This window comes from Manis javanica, chromosome 15, assembly GCF_040802235.1.
Source record: "Manis javanica isolate MJ-LG chromosome 15, MJ_LKY, whole genome shotgun sequence".
In the NCBI taxonomy this organism is placed as follows: Eukaryota; Metazoa; Chordata; class Mammalia; order Pholidota; family Manidae; genus Manis; species Manis javanica.
The window spans coordinates 83,314,183-83,338,711 of NC_133170.1; the positions used below are offsets into that span (position 1 = coordinate 83,314,183).

Below are 24,529 nucleotides of genomic sequence, written 5' to 3' on the forward strand. Positions count from 1 at the left end.
TAGAGCTGGGAGCTTCCCAGCTAGCTTGCTGCAGCGAGGTGTTTTTCGGCTGAAAGGCGCCCCCTGGGTCCTAAGTCCCTATATCCTGCAAGATGACTAACCCTGAGCCAAGAGAGGAACTCGGCCAAGTGAAGAGAGGCAGGAGGTTCAGGCTGTGCTCAGCAACGGATCGGTGTGAGACTTGCACTGGCTGCATCCCCAGGGGTTTTCATCTCTTCTGTTTCCATTTGTGTGAGTACAGAAAGAGTAATTCTGTCAAGAGACATCAATGGGGGCAGGGGTTTTGGAATTAGAGCCACTAAGGCAGAACAATTTAGGGAAGACATGCTACCAGGAGGAACTCGGGCCCACACAGGGGACAGAAATAAGAGTACCCCGGTGGAAGTAACTCTTTATACCCACTCTTAAAAAACAGCCTTGTGGTTTATACCTGTTTACGAACACTGACTCCTTTTTTAAACAGTGTAACTTTGCCAGGGTCAGATTCAGGCACATTCCCTTGCTTATATCTGGGTGTCATATATAATAGAAAGGGCCTCTTCAGTTGAAAACACATGTTAGGCAAACATTGGGACATTTGCTCAGCTATATTATTTAATAGTCTGTGCTTTCTACCAGACCTGAATTCATACAGAGGAAGTTAAGTAAAATATTTGCTTTTCCTCCCAACCCTATGGGAAATCCATTTGCAGTGATTTATATCCATCACTAAACCTCACCACATCCATATGAGTTCAGCCGTTTGGAGTTAGACAGAAGGGCCCTCTTCCTGTTTGGCTGACAGTTCAAGTTCCCAGGCAGCCTCTGTAAACTAAGAGATAGAGCAGAGTGATTCTCCAAGACTACCCTGTGACTCAGGCAAATCTCAAAATAGAAATGGAAGACTGTTTCAGTCTGAGGCTTGCATCTTGCAGGCAGTAATTTGGGGAGAAGAAAAAAAACTTCACAGTAGTTTCAAAACTTTCTATCAAGGAAGAAGGCTAATGTCAATCCAACTAATCAGAAAGAATTTGAGTTCAGTCCGATTTCAGACATGAAAAGAATGGAGATGTAAATTTTGTTTACTCTTTGGAGAAATTTGCTGACAGTGTTTGCTTTCTTCAGTCCATTTAATAAGACATGTTGCTTTGTTTTTGTAATCACTCTCCAACCTCTGATCCTGACAAGCTTCTGATCCTGACTTGATCTACACTGGGAATTATGTCACAGACTTGCAGAAGGTCAGGCCACTTCACATAGACACAGGCCAAAATTTTAGAACTTAATTCTAACATAATACTCAGGGGTGTTTTTTAAAGTTTTTTTAAATTTTACAGATATTTTGAGAACCTACCACATGCTAGATACTGTTCTAGATACTGAAAATATATCTCTGAACAAAATTTTGAAATCTCTGCCCTCATAGAGTTTACATTCTGGGTGGGAAAGACAAATAATAAATATATACAATGTCAGGTGGCCTTAAATGTTATTTAAAAAAAGGGAAATATGGTAAGGGAGATAGAGTAATGGGGTGATATTTCACTTGCTAAAGAAAGCTTACACTATTTTCAGGAAACCAGTAGGATATTTCTATAGGCAAAAGGCTGAAGGGGAACGTTTCTTTGTATAATTTTCCTTGGGGATCCTAAATACTCTTACATTGCAAAAGCTGTATGATGTGTATTTTGTTTCATTACATAAAATACATAGGCATGAGAAAATGACAAAGCGATTTTTAATTTCAGAGTAGCAGGGGGTTCTTTTTGATTGATCCTTCAGCACCTACTCTGTGGCCTTTGTCTGCAATGAGTGCTCAGCTATTGTCCGGTGAAATGCTCCTCTTCAGACTTGGAAGGGCTACTTTGAGGTTATAATACTTTTCCCTCTGATCACAGGAGAGACAGATTATACACAGGCCAGCACTTGCACCATTGTCAGAGTACAGACTTTTCTTAAATTTTACAAATATTTTGAGAACCTTCTACATGCTAGAATATACCTATGTGAATACTACTGTGAATATACCTATGAACAAAATATTTGAAATGTCTGCCCTCATAGAATTTACACTGTAGTTGGGAAAGACAAATGATAAATACATACAGTGTCAGGTGGCCTTAAGTGTTAAAAAAAAAATAGTGGAATAGGGTAAGAGACGTAGATTATCTACTGTGCCCATGTAGGGGTGCCAGTATTTCTCCCTGAGAAGCCCAAGCTTCTTTACCTGTTGCTGTAATCATGGAATTTTTCTGTTTTAAAAACTGCTATCTTCCCTAATTTACAGCAAAATCATATTTTGTGCCATATGTCTTGTCAGTAACAGCACTGCCAATAACAGATATGACAAGCCAAGGGAGATTGTTTTCAGCTTAGTCATCTCTGCTTTTTCTCCCCTGTAACTAAGACATTCATCAGCATGATTCGATCTTTCTGGGGAGTGACACACTTGTTTCTCAGTCTTTCTAAGGCATATTCTTATAATAGGTTCAGTGCCTTCCTTTGTCAGGGAAATTGTATTTAGTTCAGAGATGTGTCTGTCATCACCAGTGACACTGTTTTGGTCTTTTTCTCATGATCCTGATTTGAACTTTGGTTCATGTATTGGTACAACATGGCCATATTTTATGGCCTATAGTTACTCCAAACTTCAGATTTCTTCTGGAAATATTAACTGCAATAATAATATGACACAGTCCTACTCAAATACTCATTTTGAATTTTTTATATCCCTAAAGACAATATTGTGAAATATGATACTCATTTAACTAAATATTTCAGGGATGTTTGACCGTCAGTTTCGTATTAAATCGGTACTAATCCAGTGTGGAACTGCAAACTGAGCAGGGGGTGATTTTATGAAGCTTGTTAAGGAACTAATATTCCAGTCAAAATATCTAAACCCCAAGGATGCTTTCTTTGAAATTATGGCCTTCAGTGAATTAGGTTATTTTCATTTTGGTGTTTAATGAATGTTTGACGTTAAGGGGAAAGGCAGAATACCATGTAAGGAAAAAGTCCAGTAAGCCTATAGAGAATAGTAGTTTTTTTTTATTTTGGTATCATTAGTCTACAATTACATGAAGAACATTATGTTTACTAGGCTCCCCCCATCACCAAGTCCCCCCCACATACCCCATTGCAGTCACTGTCCATCAGCGTAGTAAGATGCTGTAGACTCACTACTTGTCTTCTCTGTGTTGCACAGCCCTCCCCGTGCCCCCCACGCACTATACATGCTAATTGTAATGCCCTCTTTCTTTTTCCCTGCCCTTGTCCCACCCTTCCCACCCATCCTCCCCAGTCCCTTTCCCTTTGGTAACTGAGAATAGTAGTTTTTTAAGGGTAAACAATAAGATAGCCAAGAAGGCTTGTGAATTGCAGTTTACTTTCAGAAACAAGCTATTCCACAGTGGAAACTGAGGAGCCACAAAGCAGGGCACTTGGGAACATCACATCACTGGTTTTTAGAAATAAGGGAAGAGTGAATTCCTGAATGAGAATGGATTTTGATTTAGAGGCCAGCCTTAAGAAATATGGCTTTTGCCATGAGGAAAACAGTCTTCAGAGTCCAGGGTAAATTCTGGAGGCTATAAACTTAATTGATTGATAAGCCGAGGCTGTCAATATTTAAGGTAAACCCACTAAGCTACAATTACACCTCTTTGGGAAGGGAATCTAATATTCTCCAATCTCAGTAGACTGTATCTGCAGCTTTTAAAGTTTATCAACAGCCAGTATAAGCATTATGACAAATAAGTGAGAATGCAAGCGCAGCCCAAAACCTGGCCTCCGGCCTCAGCGCTGCAGTATGATCGTGGGAGAATTACTTGGCATCTGCAGTTCTAGGTTTCCTTAGCCTGCTGTTGTAGTGGCTAGGAGTACAGGCCCCAGTGTCAGCATTCAAATCCCAGCTCTGACACTTGCTAGCAATGTCATCTTAAGGAAGCTACCAAATCTGACACATATGGAGAGAGAGAGAAAAAAGTAGTACCTACATCATCATATTGTTGGCATTCATTGGGCCCTGAATAAGCATTAACTGTGTTAGTTCTAGTGTCAGGAACCTCTAACTTAGAAGTACTGAGTATATTTGCTGTCTTCCAGAAACTTAAGTCTGGTGTTAAAGACCAGGCTAAAAACATATGAGAATAAATACAACATAGGGCATTTATAAGTAGGTGTTAAAGAGTGTGATACAAAAATGAAGTTTTATTGATTCAATGATTATTTATTAAATGTCTGCTGTGCACCAGGCAGGCACTCAGCTGAGTACTGAGGATACCACCATGAATCCTGTGAGGTCCTTGTTCTCAATAAACCTCATGATCTTGTGATGGAGCAGGTAGTAGTAGACAGGCAAAACAATACAGTGAAATGTGCTACAGTAGAGATTAGCCCTGGGGGCTGTGGGAGCTCGCAGGAAGGGGATATATGGACTAATTTTAGGAAGTCGGAAAAGGCTTTTCAGGAAAAGTAGAGTCTGAAGAGGGAAGGAGTTAGTGTACTTGGCAGGTCAGGCAACGTGCAGAAGCCTGGAAGTTTAGGCTGTCACTGTGGCTAGCGGAGCAGTCAGGGTGCTGATTAAAAAGAGGCCAAAATACAAAAGCATGAAGCCAAAGAGGTAACACTTGCTGACCAGGTTAAGGAGGTTCTGGGGTGTGGAGGTTTTCCTGAAGACAGTTGGGAGCCAGTAAAGAGCTTTAAGCAAGAGAGTGACAAGAGGCAGAGGTATGTCTTAGATCACTCAGGCCACAGGGTGGAGACCTAGAGGAAGGCCAGCAAGGATCACTGCAAGGCCACTTCAGTGAGCTAGAGAGAGGACCTAGGCAAAAGAACAGGCCCCAGAACTGAGTCAGGCCACTGGGTTTGAATCCTGCTCTGCCACTTAATAGCTATGTGACTTCATGCAAGTTACTTAACCACCCTAAATCTCTGTTTCCTAATCTGAAAATTGGGATGATAATACAATTTACTTTAGAGGCTTGTTGGTTTCTGGTTTGCCATTGAGGAGATGGTGGCGCCATTCTCTGAGATACGGAACAGGAGGAGAAGCAGGTTTGCAGGAGGTAGAGAAAATGTAGCCAAAGGTGGGTGGATTGCAGTCAGGGGAGTATGGTGTTAGAGAAGCGAAGGGAAGAGACTGTTTCAGGAAGGAGGGAGCGGTCAGCATTGTTAAATGCTAACTGGACCTTTGAATAAGATAGCTAAAAAAGAATCCATTGGTTTTAGCAACAAGGGGGCCATTGCTGACTTTGTCAGGAGGAATTTTGGTGATGATGGTGGAGAGCTACATGGATTGTGGAAGGAAGAGGAAATGATGAAGGGAGATGGTGAGAGCAGATAACTCCTTCAAGAAGTTTAGCTGAGAAGGACCGAAAGTGACTGGAAGGAATATGGGCGCAGCTGACATGGGACTCAGTACTGGCATATCTTGGAAATACCGTGGGTTTGATTCCAGGCCGCCATAATAAAGCTGCTGACTGATCAGGGTGGTGGCTGCTGAAGGCTGGGGTGGCTGTGGCAATTTCTTAAAATAAGACAACGGTGAAGTTTGCCACATCGCTTGACTCTTCCTTTCACAATTTCTCTGTGGCATGCGCTACTGTTTGATAGCATTTTACCCACAGTAGAACATCTTTCGAAATTGGAGTCAGCCCTTCGAAGCCTGCTGCTGCCTTATCAACTAAGTTTATGTAATATTCTAAATCCTGTGCTGTCATTTCAACAGTCTTCTCAGCATCTTCATCAGGAGTAGATTCCATTTCAAGAAACCACTTTCTTTGTTCAGTCATAAGAAGCAACTCCTCATCTGTTAAAGTTTTATCATGAGACTGCAGCAGTTAGGTAGCATCTTTAGATTCTACCTCTAATTCTAGTTCTCCTTCTGTTTCCACCAATCTGCAGTTACTTCCTCCACCTACGTCTTGGATGGGGATCCAAGGATTGGGATCAGCTTCTTCCAAACTCCTGTTAATGTTGCTATCTTGACCTCTTCCCATGAATCACAAGTGTTTTTAATGGCATCTAGAATGGTGAGTCCTTTCCAGGAGGTTTTCGGTTTACTTTGCTCAGATCGATCGTAAGAATCACTATCTATGGCAGCTTTAGCCTAACAAAATGAATAAGACTTGAAATTCAAAATTACTTATTGATTACTTCATGGACTGAATAATGGGTGTTGTGTTAGCAGGCATGAAAATAACATTAATCTCGTTGTCTGTCTCCATCAGAACTCTGGAGTGACCTCAGAGTATATTGTCAATGAGCAGTAATGTTTTGAAAGGAATCTTTTTCTTAGCGGTCGGTCTCAATAGTGGGCTTAAAACATTCAGCAAATCATGTTGCATGTGCTGTCATCTAGGCTTTATTATAGCGCTTATAGAGCACAGGCAGAGTGATGTAGCATAATTCTTTATGGACCTAGGATTTTCATAAAGAAAATTGAGCTTGGGCTTCAACTTAAAATCACCAGCTGCATTAGCCCCTAACAAGAGAATCGGCCTGTCCTTTGAAGCTTTGAAGCCAGACATTGACTTTTGTCTAGTTAGCAAAGTCCTTGATGACATCTTCTTCCAATATAAGGCTGTTTCATGTACACTGACAGTCTGTTGTTTTGTGTAGCCACCTTCATTCATTCTCTCAGCTAGATCTTGCTGCACCTTCTATATCAGCACTTGCTGCTCCACCTTGCATTTTTATGTTGTGGAGACAACTTCTGTCCTAAACCTCATGGACCAACCTCTGCTAGCTTCAGGTTTTTCTTCTGCAGTTTTCTTACCTCTCTCAGGTGCCACAGAATTAGTTAGGGCCTTGCTGTAGATTAGGCTTTGGCTTAAGGGAATGTTGTGGCTGGTTTGATCTTCTATCCAGGCTGCAAAAACTTTCTCCACATCAGCAGTAAGGCTGTTTCACTTTCTTATCATTTGTGTTTACTGCAGTAGCATTTTAATTTCTTTCAAGAACTTTTCCTTTGCATTCATAACCTGGCTGATTCATGCAAGAGGCTTAGTTTTTGGCCTGTCCTAGCTTTAGACATGCCTGCCTCAATAAGCTTAATCATTTCTAGTTTTTGATTTAAAGTGAGAGATGTATAACTTCTCTTTTACTTGCACACTTTGAGGCCATTGTAGAGTTACTAATTGCCCTCATTTCAATATTGTTGTGTCACAGGGAATCGGGAGGCCCAAGGAAAGGGAGAGAGATGGGGTAGCAGCCAGATGATGGAACAGTCAGAACACACACATTTTTCAATTAAGTATGCTATTTTATATGGGTGCAGTTTGTGGTGCTCCAAAACAATGACAATAGTAACATCGAAGGTCACTGATTGCAGATCCATATAACATATAATAATAATGAAAAAGTTTGAAATATCATGAGAATCTCCAAAATCTCTGTGACACAGAGATATGAAGTGAGCAAATGCTGTTGGAAAAGGGCACTGATAGAACTCGACAAAGGTGGCCACAAACCTTCAATTTGTAAAGAATTCAATAATCTGTGAGGCACAGTAGAGCAAAATGCAGTTAAATGGGGTCTTCTGGGCCACTCATTTGGGCTCCTGGCAGGTAGATTTCTGAGTGGCTGTGCAACCAGTCTAATTGGTCAGGAGCCATGCCAGGAAGATTAAGAAGGGGGCTGACTCGGGAATAAGTGTTGGATTTGGCCCCTGTGGTTTCGAATTTGACATAAGGGTTAAGGTATGCACATAGAAATGACTAGCCGGCAGTTTGATATGGGACTAGTGATGGGCCAGTTGAACAGAAAAATCAGTAAGACTCAGGTAAGTGGGGGTGAGCAAAGAAGGTACTAGAACAAAAGCAGGCTGGCAAGAAGGCACAAAGGTGTTTTGGGTTTAGCCTTAGAATTTATGAGCATAACAAGAGTGTGTGAACTCCATGAAGCCAAGCAGAGGGGGAGAGACTGGGGAATGAGCTCATGGTGGACTTCATAGCTCATCAAGAGCATTTGTGATCAGCAGGGGAGTTGAGAGATGGAGCCCAGGAGTTTACACTGTCAGGGAGAGGGAGCGGGAAATGGAAAGGGCACTGAGATGGTAAAAGTGCCCTGGGGATGGGGTTGGGGTTGGAGTGGTTGGACTAGTCTCTGCAGTCAAGTCACATGGCACGGAAGGGCTCTGCGGGTTGACTTTAGCAAAGCAATGCTTTTGCCCTAATCTTTGCTATGTCTTCAAAATGTTAAGAAGCTCATCTGTGTATCTCAGGTGTGCCAAGCCTGAATTGACATGAATTACTTTATCAAAGAAGGTTGTAGTTAGCATTTGTTTATGTGTAAACAATATGAAAATCAGATATTTATTTATTAAACATACCCTGGGTGGGGGAATAAGAAGGTAGCTGGGAAAATCTGTCTGATCCACCCTTAGAAAGCTGGTGTCTCACTGGACTGTTAGGCTTATTATTTCAATGAGCACACAGTTCTTGAGCACCTTCTGCACCAGGACTGCCATTCCTTTTACCGTCTCAGTGCCCTCCCGGCCGACTCCCTCGTTCTGCCCTGTCATTGGGACTATTCTCTTCAAAACTTTCTTTACCCATCTCTTGGGTGGGCTCCATCCATCTCCTTTTAAAGAATTTGTATTATGGGAAATACTAACAAATGTTAGATATTCTTCAAACTCTGTTACAGTAAAATGGAGAGAGAAGAAAAAAAGAATCCCAAACAAGATCATAGAGTGATTGTGGCTGAGAGGAAATACAAGGACAAGAGAAATCAACATCTTTTTACTCTGAGGCACAGCCATAAGATCTGATTGCTGCCCTTCTCGCCCTCTGTGAAGCCCAGATAACAAAAATGAGCAGTGTTTTGGGGGGTCGTGGGGGGTTGTCCTAGGTGGACTCAGATTGGCCCCAGCCTGGCAGGACCCTGAGTTCAATAATAGAAGGTTAAATACCAGCTTCAAACACTCACTGTGTTGTGAGTTCCTAATGATATTTCTACCTGGAGCTTTCTTCTACATTTACCTTAATGGCTCAGTTGGAAGTCAGCCATCACTGGTAAGTGTTCTTGAGTTTTATGCAGTATTGGCAGCAGCTTCCTTATTATCCTGACATTAGAAATTGAAATTCTGCCCAGCTGCAGCCAGGCTGTTGCTACCCAGGCAGTGGTGAAGCGTTCCCACTTTCTAGGATCTTGTCCTTTCCAACACTGAGTGGCCTAACCTTTTGTCACCTTCACAAGTCATCAGATTTATGAGAAAGCCTTCCACTTCTGGAGTGGCTCTGCCATCAGCCAGTAACAAGCTTTTTGCCCTGAGTTTCTGCTCTCTTGGATATAGTAGGAAAATCTCCTCCAATAAACATTAAGCTGTCAATGCACGTACAGCATTTAGAAGAGTGCCTCACGCACATTAAGAGCTTCTGGTATTATTATTAATATTATTGATGTTGTTAACTGCCACCATACAAGATCAGAAACTAGACCATACCTGACCCTTGGCTTTTGTTAATGTTCTCCTGGATGGTGTAAGCAAATCCAAATTACCTGGAAATAGAGTTGAAAATATTTGGCTTCCTCCTGATTTCGTGGCCATTGTCAGCTCAAAGAGTCTTTAAAATATCAAAATGTTATCACTTTAGTATTTGTACTTGTTAGAGATTTACTACCCCTCTCGGCATTCCTAAGAGATTCCAGTCCTGATCTGACAGTGGGATGGATAATCCAGCAACCTCTACATGGAATGATATCCATTTTAGCCAGCCAGCCAGTGTTTACCAAACAGTAGCTCAAATGGGACAGTAACAACCATCATAGTTCACATTATTGAGCGCTCAGTGTGTACCAGATACCGTTCTGAATGCTCTTATATATACTGTCTCACCTATTGTTCATAAAAAACCGTATGTGTAGGTACTGTTGTTATCCCCATTTTGTAAATCATAAGTCATAACGAAGGTAAGTAAATTGCCTAAAGCCACAAAGATGGAATAGAAGGAAGAGCCAGGACATACCAGGCAGTCTGACCCCACTGCTTGGGCCGGCGACCACCTCACTGTACTGACAGGGAGAACCCTGGATTTGAGAGGCAGAAGTCCACCTTCGAAGACGTCCCTTAACGATGAATGACAATTGAATGATCGTGGGAAAGTCACTCAAACTCTGTGAACCCATCTGTTCATCTATAAAATGGGATGGCGATGTACACTTCACAGGGTCGTTGTCAAGATTGTTCTATTGCCCTACACCTGTGAGGCATTCAGTAAATGTTAGTTTCATCTCTTCCAACTCTGTTCTAAGCACTACACTGGTGCTTGAGAGGGAAAAGAAAAGTTGTGCCTCCTCGGGGTCCTGATCTGGGGTGGAGAAGGGAAAGGGAAGAAGAGGGACCAAATTTGAGACCAAACCTTTAGAGCAGAATATACGAAACATCACTGTGGAGGGGCGTACTGAACGAGGTGCACAGAAAGTGTTTTCTGACGTGGGGCAGAGTGCAGTCAGAGAGGCTTCAAGGCCCCAGTGATGTGTTGGATGTTAACAGACAAGACAGGCTTGGATGAGGTAGACACAGGGCGCACGTCTCCCTCCTTCCAGGTGGAAGGAACAGCACGAGCACAGGTACTGGAGCGTGGAAGAGCCTGGCAGCCTGGAGTGGGCAATGGCCAGGGTTTGGTATGCACTTGGGGGTTGAGGATGAGGTGGGCACTGATGGTGACAAACGAGTTGCAAAGAGAAGGGCACAGAAGCCTTCAGAAGTCAGTAGGTTTCTTCACCACTAAGACACAGATACATTTAAAAGCAAATTGTAATGAACTTAAGAAAATTTAACAACACAAAAACTTATTCTCTCCATTTCTTGTAGTTTTTTTCAATGCACATACCATAAAATTCACCACTTTACAGTGTACAATTCAGCATCTTTTAGTATTTTTACAAAGTCGTGCTGCCATCCCCACTACCTCATTCCAGAGCACTTTCATCGCCCCAGAAAGAAGCCTGCTGCCAGTCCGCAGGCACCCCCCATTCTCCTCTCCCCCCACCCTCTGGCAGACCTTGACCTACTTTCAGTGTATGGGTCTGACTACTCTGGACATTTCACATCGATAGAATCACACTATATTTGCGTTTTTGTGTCTGGCTTCTTTTACTACGCATCATGCTTCCAAGATCCATCGATGTTGTAGCACATGTCAGTATTTCATACCTTCCTGTGGCTGACTAATATCTCTTTTTATGGCTGTGTACTACATTTTGTTTATCCATTCATCAGTTGGTGAATATTTGGGTTGTTCCCACTTTTTGGCTATTATGAATAATGCTGCTATGAACATTTGTGTACAGGTTTTTTTTAATACCTGTTTTTAATTCTTTTGGATATATACCTAGGAGTAGAATTTCTGGGTAATCCTATGCTTAACCTTTAGAAGAACCATCAAACTGTTTTCTACAACCCCACCAGCGACGTGTGAGCGCTCCACTTCCTCCGTGTCATCGCTGACACTAGTTGTTCCTCCCCCAACCCCCACTTTTTTTTTTTGATTTTGCCATCCTTGTGGGGTAAAGCAGTATCTCATTGTGGTTTTGATTTGTTTTTCCCAATGACTGAGGAAAAGATGTTGAGCATCTTTCTATGTAGTTGATGGCCATTTGTTTATCTTCTTTGGAGAAATATGTTTTGTAGCCCTTTGCCCATTTTTAAATTGGGTTGTTTGCCTTTGTTGTTGAGTTGTAAGTTTTTTACATATTCTGGATACTATACTTTTATCAGATATATGAGATATTTTCTCCCAATCTGTAGGCTGTGTTCTCACTTTCATTGTAGTCCTTTGGTGCACAAAGTTTTTTATTTTGATGTAGTCTAATCAATCTGTTTTTTCTTTGATTGCTTGGGTTTTTGGTGTTACATGGTGCATGTGTAACATCCTGTCCCAGCACCATTTGTTGAAAGACTACCCTTTCCCCATTAAATGGTCCTGGTACTGTTGTCAGAAATTATGACCATTGATGTATGAATTTATTTCTGAACTCAGTTCTGTTCCTTAGCTATGTGTTTGTTCTTATCCCAGGACCATGCTGTCTTTGATTACTGTAGCTCTGTAAATGTTTCACTTTAATTTTTTATTTTATTTTTTTAGTGGATTTAAGGTTTACTTCATTAAAGTGTCATTGATATACAATCTTATATTGGTTCCAAGTACACAACACAACAGTTACCCGTATTATTAAATCCTTATCCCCACTAGTACAGCTACTCTCTGCCAGCAGAGGAAGATGTTACAGAATCATTGGCTATATTCTCCATGCTGTGCTACCATCCCCATGACCAACTTATATTATGATTGAGAATTTTTGTGCCCCTTTATCCCCCTTTACCCACCCATCCCAAACCCTCCCCTATGGTAACTACCAATCATCTCTCAGTGTCTATGAGTCTACTGCTGTTTTGTTCATTTTGTTTTGTTTTTATATCCCACAAATAAGTGAAATCATATGGTATTTGTCTTACTCCACCTGATTTATTTCACTTAGCATAATACCCTCTAGATCTATCCATGTTGTTGCAAATACAGGATTTCGTCCTTTATGGCTGAATAATATTCCATTTCTTTGTCCATTCATCTATTGACGGACACTTTGGTTGCTTCCATATCTTCGCTATTATAAATAATGCAAAAGTAAACATGGGGGTGCATATATTTTTTGAATCAGGGATTTTGTCTTCTTTGGGTAAATTCCTAGAAGTGGAATGACTGGCTTGTATGGTATTTCTATTTTTAGTTTTTTGAGAAACCTCCACACTGCTTTCCCCAGTGGCTGCACCAGTTTACATTCCCACCACCAATGTAGGAGGGTTCTCATTTCTCCACATCCTCACCAATGCTTGTTATTTCTTGTCTTTTGAATAGAGGCCATTCTGACTGGTGTGAGATGATATCTTATTGTGGTTTTGATTTGCATGCCCTGACATTAGTGACATAGAACATCTTTTCATGTGCCTGTTGGCTATCTATACTTCATCTTTGGAAAAATGTTCTGCCCATTTTTTAATCAGGTTATTTGTTTTCTTGGTGTTGAGGTATGTGAGTTCTTTATATATTTTGGATGTTAACCCCTTATTGCATGAATCATTTATGAATATATTCTCCCATACTGTAGTTGCCTTTTTGTTCTGTTGGTGGTGTCCTTTGCTGCACTGAAGGTTTTCAGTTTAATGTAGTCCCACTTGTTCATTTTTTATTTTGTTTCCCTTGCCCAAGGAGGTGTGTCCAGGAAAAAATTGCTTGTCAGAGAGATTTTTGCCTCTGTTTTCTTCTAAAAGTTTTATGTCTCATGTCTTACATTTAGGTCTTTAATTCATTTTGAGCTTACTTTTGAGTATGGGGTTAGACAGTAATCTAGTTTCATTCTCTTGCATGTAGCTGTCCAGTTTTCCCAACACCAGTTATTGAAGAGGCATTCTTTTCCCCAGTGTATATTCATGGCTCCTTTATCATATGTTAATTGACCATATATGCATGGCTTTATATCTTGGCTTTCTATTCTGTTCCATTGATCTATGGGTCTGTTGTGTCACTACCATACTGTTTTGATTACTGTAGCTTTGTAGTATTGCTTGAAGTCCAGGAGCATAATAGTCCCAGCTTTGTTCTTTCTCAAGATTGCTTTGGGTGGTCAGGGTCTTTTGTGACTCCATATGAATTTTAGGATTATTTACTCTAGGTCATTGAAAAATGGCTTTGGTATTTTGATAGAGATTTCCCTGAATCTGTAAATTGCTTTGGGCAGGATATCCATTTTGACAATATTGATTCTTCCTATCCATGAGCACGGAATAGATTTCCATTTTTTGGCGTCTTCTTTAATTTCTTTCATGAGTGTCTTCTAGTTTTCAGAGTATAGGTCTTTCACCTCCTTGGTTAGGTTTATTCCTAGGTATTTTATTCTTGTTGATGCAATTGTAAATGGAGTTGTTTTTCTGATTTCTGTTTCTGCTAGTCCTTTGTTAATATATAGGAATGCAACAGATTTCTGTTTATTAAGTTTGTATCCTGCAACTATGCTGAACTCAGTTATGAGTCCTAAGAATTTTTTGGTGGAGTCTTTAGGGTTTTCTTTGTATAATATCATGTCATCTGCAAATAGTGACAGTTTAACTTCTTCCTTACCAGTCTGCATGCCTTTTATCTCTTTATTTTGTCTGGTTGCCATGGCTAGGAGTTCTAGTACTGTGTTGGATAAAAGTGGTGAGAGTGGACATCCTTGTCCTGTTCCTGATCTTAGAGGAAAAGCTTGTAGCTTTTTGCCATTGAGTATGAGGTTAGCTGTGGGTTTGTTGTAATATGGCCTTTATTATATTGAGAGTTTTTATCATGAATGGATGTTGAATTTGTTCAAATGCTTTTTCAGCATCTATTGAGATGATCTTATGATTTTTGTCCTTTGTTTTATTAATCTGGTGTATCACATTGATTGAGGTACAAATGTTGTACCATCCTTGCATCTCTGGAATAAATCCCACTTGATCATGATGGGTGATTCTTTTGACATATTTTTTAATTCAGTTTACTGATATTTTATTGAGTTTTTCACCTATGTTCATCAGGATATTGGTCTAAAATTTTCCTTTTTTGTCATGTCTTTGTTTGGTTTTGGTATTGGATTGATTCTGGCCACATAGAATGAATTGGAAAGTATTCCTTCCTCTTCTACTTTTTGGAAAACTTTAAGAAGGATGGGTATTAGCTCTTCTTTAAATGCTTGTTAGAATTCAGCTGTGAGTCATCTGGTCCTAGGATTTTGTTGGGAGTTTTTTGATTACCAATTCAATTTCATTACTGGTAATTGATCTGTTCAGATTTTCTGTTTTTTGAGTCAGTCTTAGAAGGTTGTGTTTTTCTAGGAAGTTGTCCATTTCTTCTAGGTTGTCCAACTTACTGGCATATATTCATAGAATTCTCTAATAATTCTATGTATTTCTGTGTTGTCACTTGTGACTGTTCCTTTTTTGTTTCTGATTTTGTTTATTTGTGTCATCTTTTTCTTATTGATAAGTCTGGCTAGGGGTATTGTCCATTTTGTTTATTTTCTCAGAGAACCAGCTCTTGGTTTCATTGATTTTTTTTCTATTGGCTTATTCTTTTCTGTAGAATAATATATTTTTTCTATTATGTCACTCTTACTAAATTTGGATTTCCTTTGTTCTTCTTTTTCTAGTTCCTTTGTGAGTTTAGACTGTTTATTTGGGATTGTTCTTGTTTTTGAGGTAGGCCTGTATTGCTATATACATACCTCTTAGAACGACTGTTGCAGCATCCCACAAATTCTGTACTGTTGTAGTTTTATTTTCATTTGTCTCCAGGTGTTGCTTGATTTCTGTTTTGATTTGCTCATTGATTCATTGATTTTTTTAGAAGCATGTGGTTTAGCTTCCATCTGTTTGTGGGCTTTTTTGTTTTCTTTGTGTAATTTAATTCTAGTTTCATATCACTGGTCTGAGAAGTTGCTTGATACAATTCCAATCTGTTTGAATATTGAGGCTCTTTTTGTGACTTAGTATGTGACCTATTCTGGAGAACATTCCATGTATACTTGAGAAAAATGTATGTCTTTCTGCTTTTGTATATCTATCTGTTAATAGATATCTGTTAAGTCCATCTGATATATTGTGTTGTTCAGTGCCTCTGTTTCCTTATTTCGTTTTTGTCTGGTTGATCTTTCAATTGATATAAGTGATATGTTAAAGTCTCCTAATATGAATGAGTTGATTCTATTAGTATCTGTTTTACATATTCTGGTGCCCCTATGTTGGGTGCATAGATATTTATAATGGTTATATCCTCTTGTTGGACTGACCCCTTTATCATTATGTGCTGTTCTTCTTTGTGTCTTGTTACTTTCTTTGATGTGAAATCAATTTTTTATGATATATGTATTGTTATTCCTGCTTTTTTCTCCCTATTATTTGTATGAAACGTCTTTTTCCATCCCTTCACTTTCAGTCTGTGTATGTCTTTTTTTTTTAGTCTGTGTATGTCTTTGGGTCTGAAATGAATCTCTTGTAGGCAGCATATAGATAGGTCTTATTTATTTATCCATTTTGCCAATCTTTGTCCATTGATTGGTATATTCAGTCCATTTACATTTAAAGTAATTATTAATAGGTATGTACTTATTGCCATTTTATTGTTTTCTGGTTGTTTTTGTAGTTCCTCTCTGTGCCTTTCTTCTCTTACATACATGATAGTTTTCTTTAGCATTGTGATTGGATTTCTCTTTTTTAAGTTTTTATGTATCTATTACAGGCTTTAGGTTTGTGGTTACCATAATGTTCATGGATAACTTCCTAACTATATATAACAGTCTATACTAAGTTGATGATTGCTCTATTTAAAACACAATCTAAAAGTACTTAAAAATGTTTTTCCTCCTCCTCCACACTAATTAGATGTTATAATCTGCATTTTTTGTATAGCCCTTGACTGATTTTGCATATAATTGGTTTTACTACTTTTGTTTTAATTTTATACTTGCTTAGTAAGTAATTGGTCTACTACCTTTACTGTGGGTTTATTTTCACTGGTGAAAACTATGAACGCTTAATAACATTTCCATCTCTGGAAGTTCCTGTAACATATTCTGTAATGCCAGTTTACTGGTGGTAAATTCCTTTAGCCTTTGTTTATCTGGGAATTTTTAATCTCCCCTTCAAATTTGAATGATATTCTTGCTGGGTTGAGGCTTCTTGGTTGAAGGTCCTTCTGTTTCAATACCTTAAATATTTTCTGCCACTCACTTCTAGCCTGTAAAGTTTCTGCTGAAAAGTCTGCTGATAGCCTAATGAGATTTCCCTTATAAGTAATCTTTTTTCTCTCTCTGGCTGCTTTCAGTACTCTCTCCTTATCTGTAATCTTTGTCATTTTAATTATGTGTCATGGCGTTTTCCTGGGGTTCCTTTTGTTAGGGGCTCTCTGTAGTTCCAGGACCTGGGTATCTATTTCCTTACCCAGACTGGAGAAGTTTTCAGTAATTATTTCTTCAAAAAGACTTTCTACCCTTTGTCTCTCTCTTCTCCTTCTGGTACCCCTATTATGCATATATTATTTCATTTGGAGTTGCCACATGGTGAATGCTTTACTTTTATTACTCCAAATGTGCTTGTGATTGGTAGTGCATTTGTATGTTGTGACTAGTATTTTGTATTTTTGAATTTTCACCTTTTTTTTGAGCATGTACTTCTGTGTGGATCATTTATATAATCAGTACCCTTGTAATTTAAAATAATTACAAAGTATTTGTTTCATTGCCTTATGTGCTTGGGTTTGCCAAGCTCTTTTTTCACCCTGTTTTCTGGACTGGTTTTTACTTTCGTAGGTGGCCTTGTTCGCACTGTTTCTTCTGTATCTAGACTCATAGCTATCAAGCTGCACCCCCCAGATATCAGGGAATACCGCTTTTAGTTCATCCTCACAGAAACTTAAGACTACTCCATCTGTCTCAAACTCAGTATATTTCCTGTCAGTTGTAAATTGAACGTCTGGGGTAGAAGACCTGCTAAGAAAACCTCTTTCTTGAACCAGAGCTCTCCAGATGTCAAGAGAGAGAGCAGCCTTACAATCTGGTGTATGCTTTTTTGAAAATTATTATTCCTGAGATACCATACTCATAAGTACACACAGGGTAAAGAACCTGCTTTTTGAACTTCTCTCATGCCAAAACAAGGGTTTGGAAGTGCTGTTTTCATAGGTAATATGCCCTCATATTTAGAAAGAAGCAGATCCCAGAGATTATGGGACTTGTTCAAGGTTACCCAGTGACGTCATAGTGCTTCTAAAAACAGAATTCATCCCCCACCCCAGGGATTCCCTAAACATCATTACTACCAAACACTTCTTCTCTGTTGGGCAATGGAGGAGAGAGTTTACTTATCAATGTTTTCCCCAAGGGATGTTTTGAGTTTCTTCTTCCCTGCTCTTCTAAATAACATAGGTAAGGAGGCACTTTTTAAAGGGTCAAGATCATCAGCTCTGACAAGAGCTCTGTGAGAGAAAGAAGAAGGAGAGAATGCCCACAGCTTCAGCGTGTTCTGAACTCATCAGGAATTTTGGATGAGCAGTTTTCTCCCATAACAAATAGAGTATCCTCTGTGAAACTTGACTGAAGCTGTTATTGACCAAGTTGTTGATATATATCAACTTTTCCTGTGGAAATTTTAAACATATTCAGAAGAAGAGAGAATTTCCAGGTACCTGTCACTCAGCTTCTGGAATCACCAACCTATGGCCCATCTTGTCTCATATCTCCTCCAATGTACTCCCTCTCCCCACTGGATTATTTTGACGTTAAACAAGTTTGCAGTTTCTCCTTGTTCTTGAAGCTATTTCCCTTAGATTCTAAGATGTGTGCTCTCATTTAGATTGCTGTTAGCAGTTTTATGGAGCCTGACACTGTCTCTGGCGGGTTTTTTTGTATTGTAGAATGACAGCAATTTTCTGGTTTCAAACTCTGTTCTTTTGTCTCTCCCACTCCCAGAGTCCTATGAACCTGTCCTGTGAACTTTGATCCAAGTGCCTAGACCTCCACTCACCAATTCTCCCAGTTCCTCAACTCTAATGTATGAGGTTAGGACTTTAACTGTGTGCTAAATGACTATATACAGTGACTCACCTGGCATATAGTAGGTGATTAATAAATAATTGTTGATGAATAAATGGATGAATTCCATTTGGCTTTCCACTCACATGAACCTTACAATCAGCTGTTTTAACAGTGTCCCTGGTTCTGTATATCAAGTGAGAAGAAAGTCACCGGAGTCACTTAAGAAGTAGTTTTGGTCCTTGACTCCTTTTGTCTCGCTGGAGGACCTGAATTTTCCTGGCTCCGCCTTCTGGTCTCTCCTGGACAGTTGCATACAGGTGCCTCTGGTGGCAAAGGATTGGGGCTAGAGCCAAGTTTTGCCAAGAGTAAATAGCAAATTGCCTTGGAGTGCCCTAGCCAGTCCAGGCAGGTCTGAGGAGGGAGAGAACCACCTGCTGAAAACAGTTCTGGAAGCACAGCTTCCTGTGTCAGGGGGCAGGGCAGGTGGCCACTGCCAGCGACGTCAGAAGGGCAGGGTTGGGGTCTGTAGCACTGGAAGATGAAGAATACCATGACCACATGGGCCCATAAATGAGCTGCTGGTCACTATGTGGGGATCAGACCCTGTATTAAGAATAGGGATGGGCTCCTTCAGCCCTTAAGATGAAGCAGCCTGGGGTCAGACATAGTCACCATGTAGGCAGGGTGACTACTGAGTTTTATTTTAGCCTCCTGTGAGAGCTGATACAAGGAGGGTGGTGAATGTAGATGGGACTGTTCCCAAAGTTCATGGTCCTTTGTTGGATACATGGCCCCGTCTCCCAACTCTTCAGACCAGTAACAATGCTGTGGAGTTCTGCTTGGATGTTCTGCTAGGGCTGTCTTCCACCCTCTGTAAATAAAAGAAATTCCCCACACCTACCTGCCCACTACATCACATTTCTGGTATTTACATATGTTTGTCTTTTCCGCATCACAACTTCCTAGCAAATGGGCTTCCCAGAAAGAGTGGCAGAGTCCAGCCAGCTGCGGGTAACAGGAGGAGGGTTACCGGTGGTCGGGCACTAAAGGCAGCTCCCCTCTTCTCTCACCCCAAGCCCCGAGTTCCAGCGTAACTCCACTTAGAGTTGAGCATGGAAATTAGGTTTTTGTTCCCTTTCAGGACATAGAGGTAAGCATGTGACTTTCCCCAATACACAAGGAAGGAACCCAACCCAGAACCCCAGGGCATGAAAATGGCCACTGGACTTGGGCAGGTATAACTATGGAACAGTCATTATAAAGAAATGTTTGGAAGAAATTCATTTCTATACCGGGTGCTGGGATTGTAGCTGTGGGCAGAGCCCCGCATTCACATGGGAAAAAGCAGACTGTAAACAAATATGTGCTATGCTGGGGGTGCTGTGTGCAAGGAAGAACAAGCAGGGAAAGGGTTGGGTAGGAGTGTGTTGTTTTAAGTGTGGTGATGGAGGAAAACAATTCTGTTGAGGTGAGGGGACGAGCCCTGTGACGCTGAAGAGTATTCCTGGCAGAGGGACTAAAGAGAGTACAAAGGCCGTGAGACAGGAGCCTGGCTGGTGGGAGGACGGGTGGGGAGGCCTGTGTGGCTGGAGCTGGGTCAGCGAGGAGGCCAGCGCAAGACCGCTCGCCTTGGCAAGGGCTTTGGGTTTCGCTTTGAGGTGGTGGAAAGCCACTGGGGGGGCTGGAGCCCAAAGTAGTGCCAACTGACTTGTTTAAAAAGGCTCGCTCTGGCTGCAGTGTGGGGACTGACCACAGGGAGGCAGGGGTGGAGAAGGGCCCTAGGCTGGAGGACAGAAGCCAGAGGGCGGTGAGGGGCCTCAGGGGCGGCAGTGGAAGTGGGAAGAAAAGGTTGCTTGTAGATATGGTTGAAAAGCGCAGCCAGCAAGGTCTGCCGATGGACTGGATGCTCGGTGTGCGGGAAGGAGAGAGCGGAGGCCACCTCCAAGCGCTCTGGCCTCGGCACTGGACGAATGGCATTGCCCTTGCCTGAGAGGGGCACGACTGGGAGAAGGGCAGGGCCGAGGGGAAATTCACCGGGTCTGCTTCTAACTATTAAGTAAAATACCTTTGGGGTCTCCAAGTGGAGATGTCCACTTCAAATAATAGCAGACATTTCAAATAATAGGCTCCTCAAAGGAATATTAATAATAGCTGTCGCGTTTATCCAGTGCTTTGCAGGCGGAAGCATTCCCGTGCACCTCACCCTCATGACGTAGCTTGTTTTCCTCCATTTTACAGGGGAGGCTGCTGCGATTCTCAAAGGTTCTGCACAAGGCAGCCAGTCTGGATGCTGCCGCATCCAGGGGAGGACAACGGTCGGTCAGCCTCGCAGAGCAGTAGCCAGTCAACAGAGAGGCCACCGCTTCCCCAAGGCTGTCAGGTAGGAGGCCCTCGCCTCCCAGCCTTGTCCCCGACCCTCCCAGAGAGGAGCGGGTAGGGCGCCGTGGAGGGTGGGCCACGTGCCGCCCCCCCACAACTCAGACCACTCGGGCCATGGCCACGTCTAGCTTCCCTGGGGGGGAGCAGGGCAAGAACTTTGAGGGGAGCTTGAGATGGATATTTTAAGAATATTTTTATTTATGTAAACATTTAAAATAAATTAAATGGCAGAAGGAGACTATTTCCAAAGGGGCTAAGAACCTATGGCATTCATCATTACGCCTACCCAGTGAGAAAAAGGTATTGACCATGGTGTCACGGAGGGCAGCTACTGAAAAAGATTTAAAAACTCCACATTTCTACAGGATGAGATGCCCCTGTAGTTTCATTTCCTTCCAGGCTTTTTCCATGCATCTTTTTAATATTGTTCAGATCTTACTACCAAGGCAGTTTCGTTGTTTCATAACCACTTTTAATATAAACATTTCTCACGTATTAAGCATTTGTTGTAATCATCATTTTTAAATGGTTGTATAAGAACCAGAACTTTAGGTTTCTTCCACATATTACAGACATCTGTGTGTGTTATAGTTTTTAGGATTACTGTAGCTCCTATTATAGATAGCTCCCTACAAGCGGAATTACTGATTTAAGGACATGAACAAAAAGTTTCTAGACTCTTGATAAATTAAATTCTAACAAATTATTTTCCAAAAAAGTTCTGCCATCAATAAAGGAAAGGAAGAGTGAGCCACGGAACCAAGGTCTTCTGACTCTAAATCTCAGGCGTTTAATTCTGTGCTAGACTTCTGAGCCTCAGTTTTGTTATTTGTGAAATACAGATAGCTGCATCTGTCAGGATCATGACACTCACAGCTGTTTGTGCTCGGTAAGTGGTGGTAGTGATTGTTTTAATGACACAATATTTGTTATTTAAAAGCTGGCAGCAGAACTCCCCTAGGAAATTATCTCTGTTCATCACCCAAACTGGCCCCCACGTTGCCCTGATTAGCTTTTCTCCACAAGCTGATGGCTGGCCAGCTTTCTTCAGTAGCCCCTGCACAGTCTGAAATGGCCCTTCTCTCCATCAGTGACATGAAGGGATCTGTCACTTTGTCACTGGTATTAGGACTTCAAGGGCAAGTTTGCTCATGTTCTCTGTTGTCTGAAACCCCCTACCGCACCCACACCCACCCCCTGACCCCACTGCCCACCAACACACACACGCACACACTCATCCCTACACGTCCAAGTCCTAAGTGTGCTCCAGGGTCACGCTCTAAGGCCACCACCTTCTCAGTCCTGACCAGCATCTCATCCTTCTCCAAACCATCAGAGCCTTTATTTCCCTTCGCCTCTCATGTCACATTCTTTCTTGTGGTATAGATATTTGTTTATGTGTATGTCCATGTCCTGTGCTACTCTGTATGCTTAAGCATCAGGAACTAAGTCTTAGCATGCAGCAGCCACCCACAATATGTGTTGAGTCAATCAGTGGCTGCTAAGTGCCAAGCACTGTTCTAGGCATTTGGAATACAGAGATTAATTATCTTTGCATGAACCCATTTGCAAAGAAACTTGATTTCATATGGGGAAGGAGAGCCATAGAAAGATGATGCAAAAGTAGAAATGTCCTGCAGAACAGGAAGATGGTACAGAGGAAGAAACAGTGATGGGTCCTGGGGTCTGCAGTCAGACAGCTCAGGATTCGAGTCTTGGCTCTGTCACTTTCCAGCCGAGTGACAGAGCAATTACTTGACCTCTCTGGGTCTCACTGAGAACAGTTCCTGCCCCATTGGGCTGTTGATGTCTGTGAGGCACCTGACAGTTCATGGCATGCGGTAGAGATGCCGTAATGAAAGCTGTCTCCCTCCCGGAGGGGGCAGGGAAAGCTGTGCAGATGCGGGCCGTCTGAGCTGTGCTTCTGAATGAGTTCCTCAGGGAGGCAAGAGAGGAGGACTTGCCCAGATGAGGAAAACTACATGAAGAGCAGTTTATCACGAGCCAAAGAAAAACTGGAAAAAGATCAAATACAGATCCTGCCGCTCATGGGGTTTGAACTCCTGAACATGGAGCCAGCTCAGGGCACAGGATTTGACTCAGAAGAGAAAACCAGGAGTGCCTGTGCAGGAGGGGGGGAGATGTCTGTGACCGTGTGGCCTCCTTTCCTGTGCTGCCACGGGCTTTGGCCTCGCCTGGCGGGTACTGGCCATGGGGCAGGCATCCGAATTAGGGAGGGCAGCAGACCTTCCCTGTAGCAAAATAAGTTAGTTTTCTCTTGTGCCCTTCTTCAGTGATACAAAGGACTTTATTCAGAGGCACCTACCTCCTCACTGCCTTGTTCTCAAAGGAAACTTGTTTTGTAAGGATGGATTAGCCTCTAAGATAAGTATTTGGCATTTCCTCTCTCAGCCATTCGGCAAGACATGCAGATCCAGACATTGACCATTTTACCCTCCCCCTCCACATCCTCAGCTAGAGTCACTTCACAGGGACTAGCAGGCACCCCCCACTCTTGGAGAGGCCCAGAGGAGGGTCGGGCAGGTGGCCACAGTGGGTGAGTTCTGGAGTGCCTGCTGCCAGGTGCTGGGTGCCCAGGCATGATCATGTGAATTGGAAATCCCACCAACTCGCTTCCTCCAAGGGCCGGGAGGGATTCACGAGATGCTGGTGAGTTTTGGGGTGACTTTAGGATGAGTGCTGACTATTGTCACTCAGCCTGAGAGGTATTTCCTCCTGCAAGGGGCCCTGAGCTGCAGCCCTCCTTCCTCCCTGGTGCTTCAGAGCACAAACCTTCCAGGAAAGCCAGAAAGCAGAGGTAGATAAGCCACCGGAAAGAACCGTCACCGACAGCAACAGCACTCGGCACCGGCCTTGTTCACCGCTCTCCCACTCCGTCCTGCTGGCCCCCTGCCTACCTTCTTCCCGGGTCCTTCTACCTTCTTCCCCGGGTCCTTCTACCTTCTTCCCGGGTCCTTCTTGCTCTGCCTCTTCCTCCAAAAGGAGACATGAATGAAGACAAAATGCCCAGAAAACAGGGTGGGTGAACTGGGTGGGCAGGTCTGTTCTGAGTGTTTTAGGCCCTTTGTGTGGGCTCCGAGTGCCTTGGGACAGCTTTGGTTGGGGCGTGTGGCACTGCCCTCTGCATGGATCAATGGACCGATGCGCAGAACAGGAGATGACAAACTCTGGGTGTCAGATCAGTTTCATCCCCATGAACCATGAGCCTGTGGTGGGCTGCGTCCGGAGTCTGGGTTGCAAGCTCTGCAACCAGGAAAGGGCCTGGGGAAGCAAAGAGCAGCCTGTCTTGTAAGTCAGTCAGCAGACTGGCCTGGGGGCCAAATCCAGCCCGCTACCTATTTTTGTACAGCCTATGAGCTAAGAATGGTTTTCAAATTTTTAAGTGGTGGGGAAAAATCAAAAGAAGATTTTGTAACATGTAAAAACTATATAAAATCCAAATTTCAGAGTCCACCAGTGAGGTCTTATGAACATAGCCATGCCCGTAGTTCACTGCTGTCTGGGCCTGGCTGCTCTGGGCCAACGAGTTGAGTAGCTGTGACTGAGACTGTATGGCTTACAAAGCTGAAAATGTTTACCATCTGGCTCCTTACAG

General features: G+C 42.2%; 1 long non-coding RNA gene across 3 annotated transcripts in view; it reads left to right on the forward strand.

Moving 5' to 3' along the window:
- The first annotated feature begins 16 nt into the window (after positions 1-16).
- LOC108386337 (uncharacterized) overlaps positions 17-24,529 on the forward strand; it is a 36,656-nt gene continuing 12,143 nt past the window's right edge. For all 3 annotated transcript variants that reach the window (XR_012125395.1, XR_005054489.2, XR_005054488.2), the window contains exons 1-3: positions 17-231; positions 5,887-6,014; positions 20,773-20,914. This is a non-coding gene — a long non-coding RNA (uncharacterized lncRNA). The remainder of the gene's footprint in view (positions 232-5,886; positions 6,015-20,772; positions 20,915-24,529) is intronic.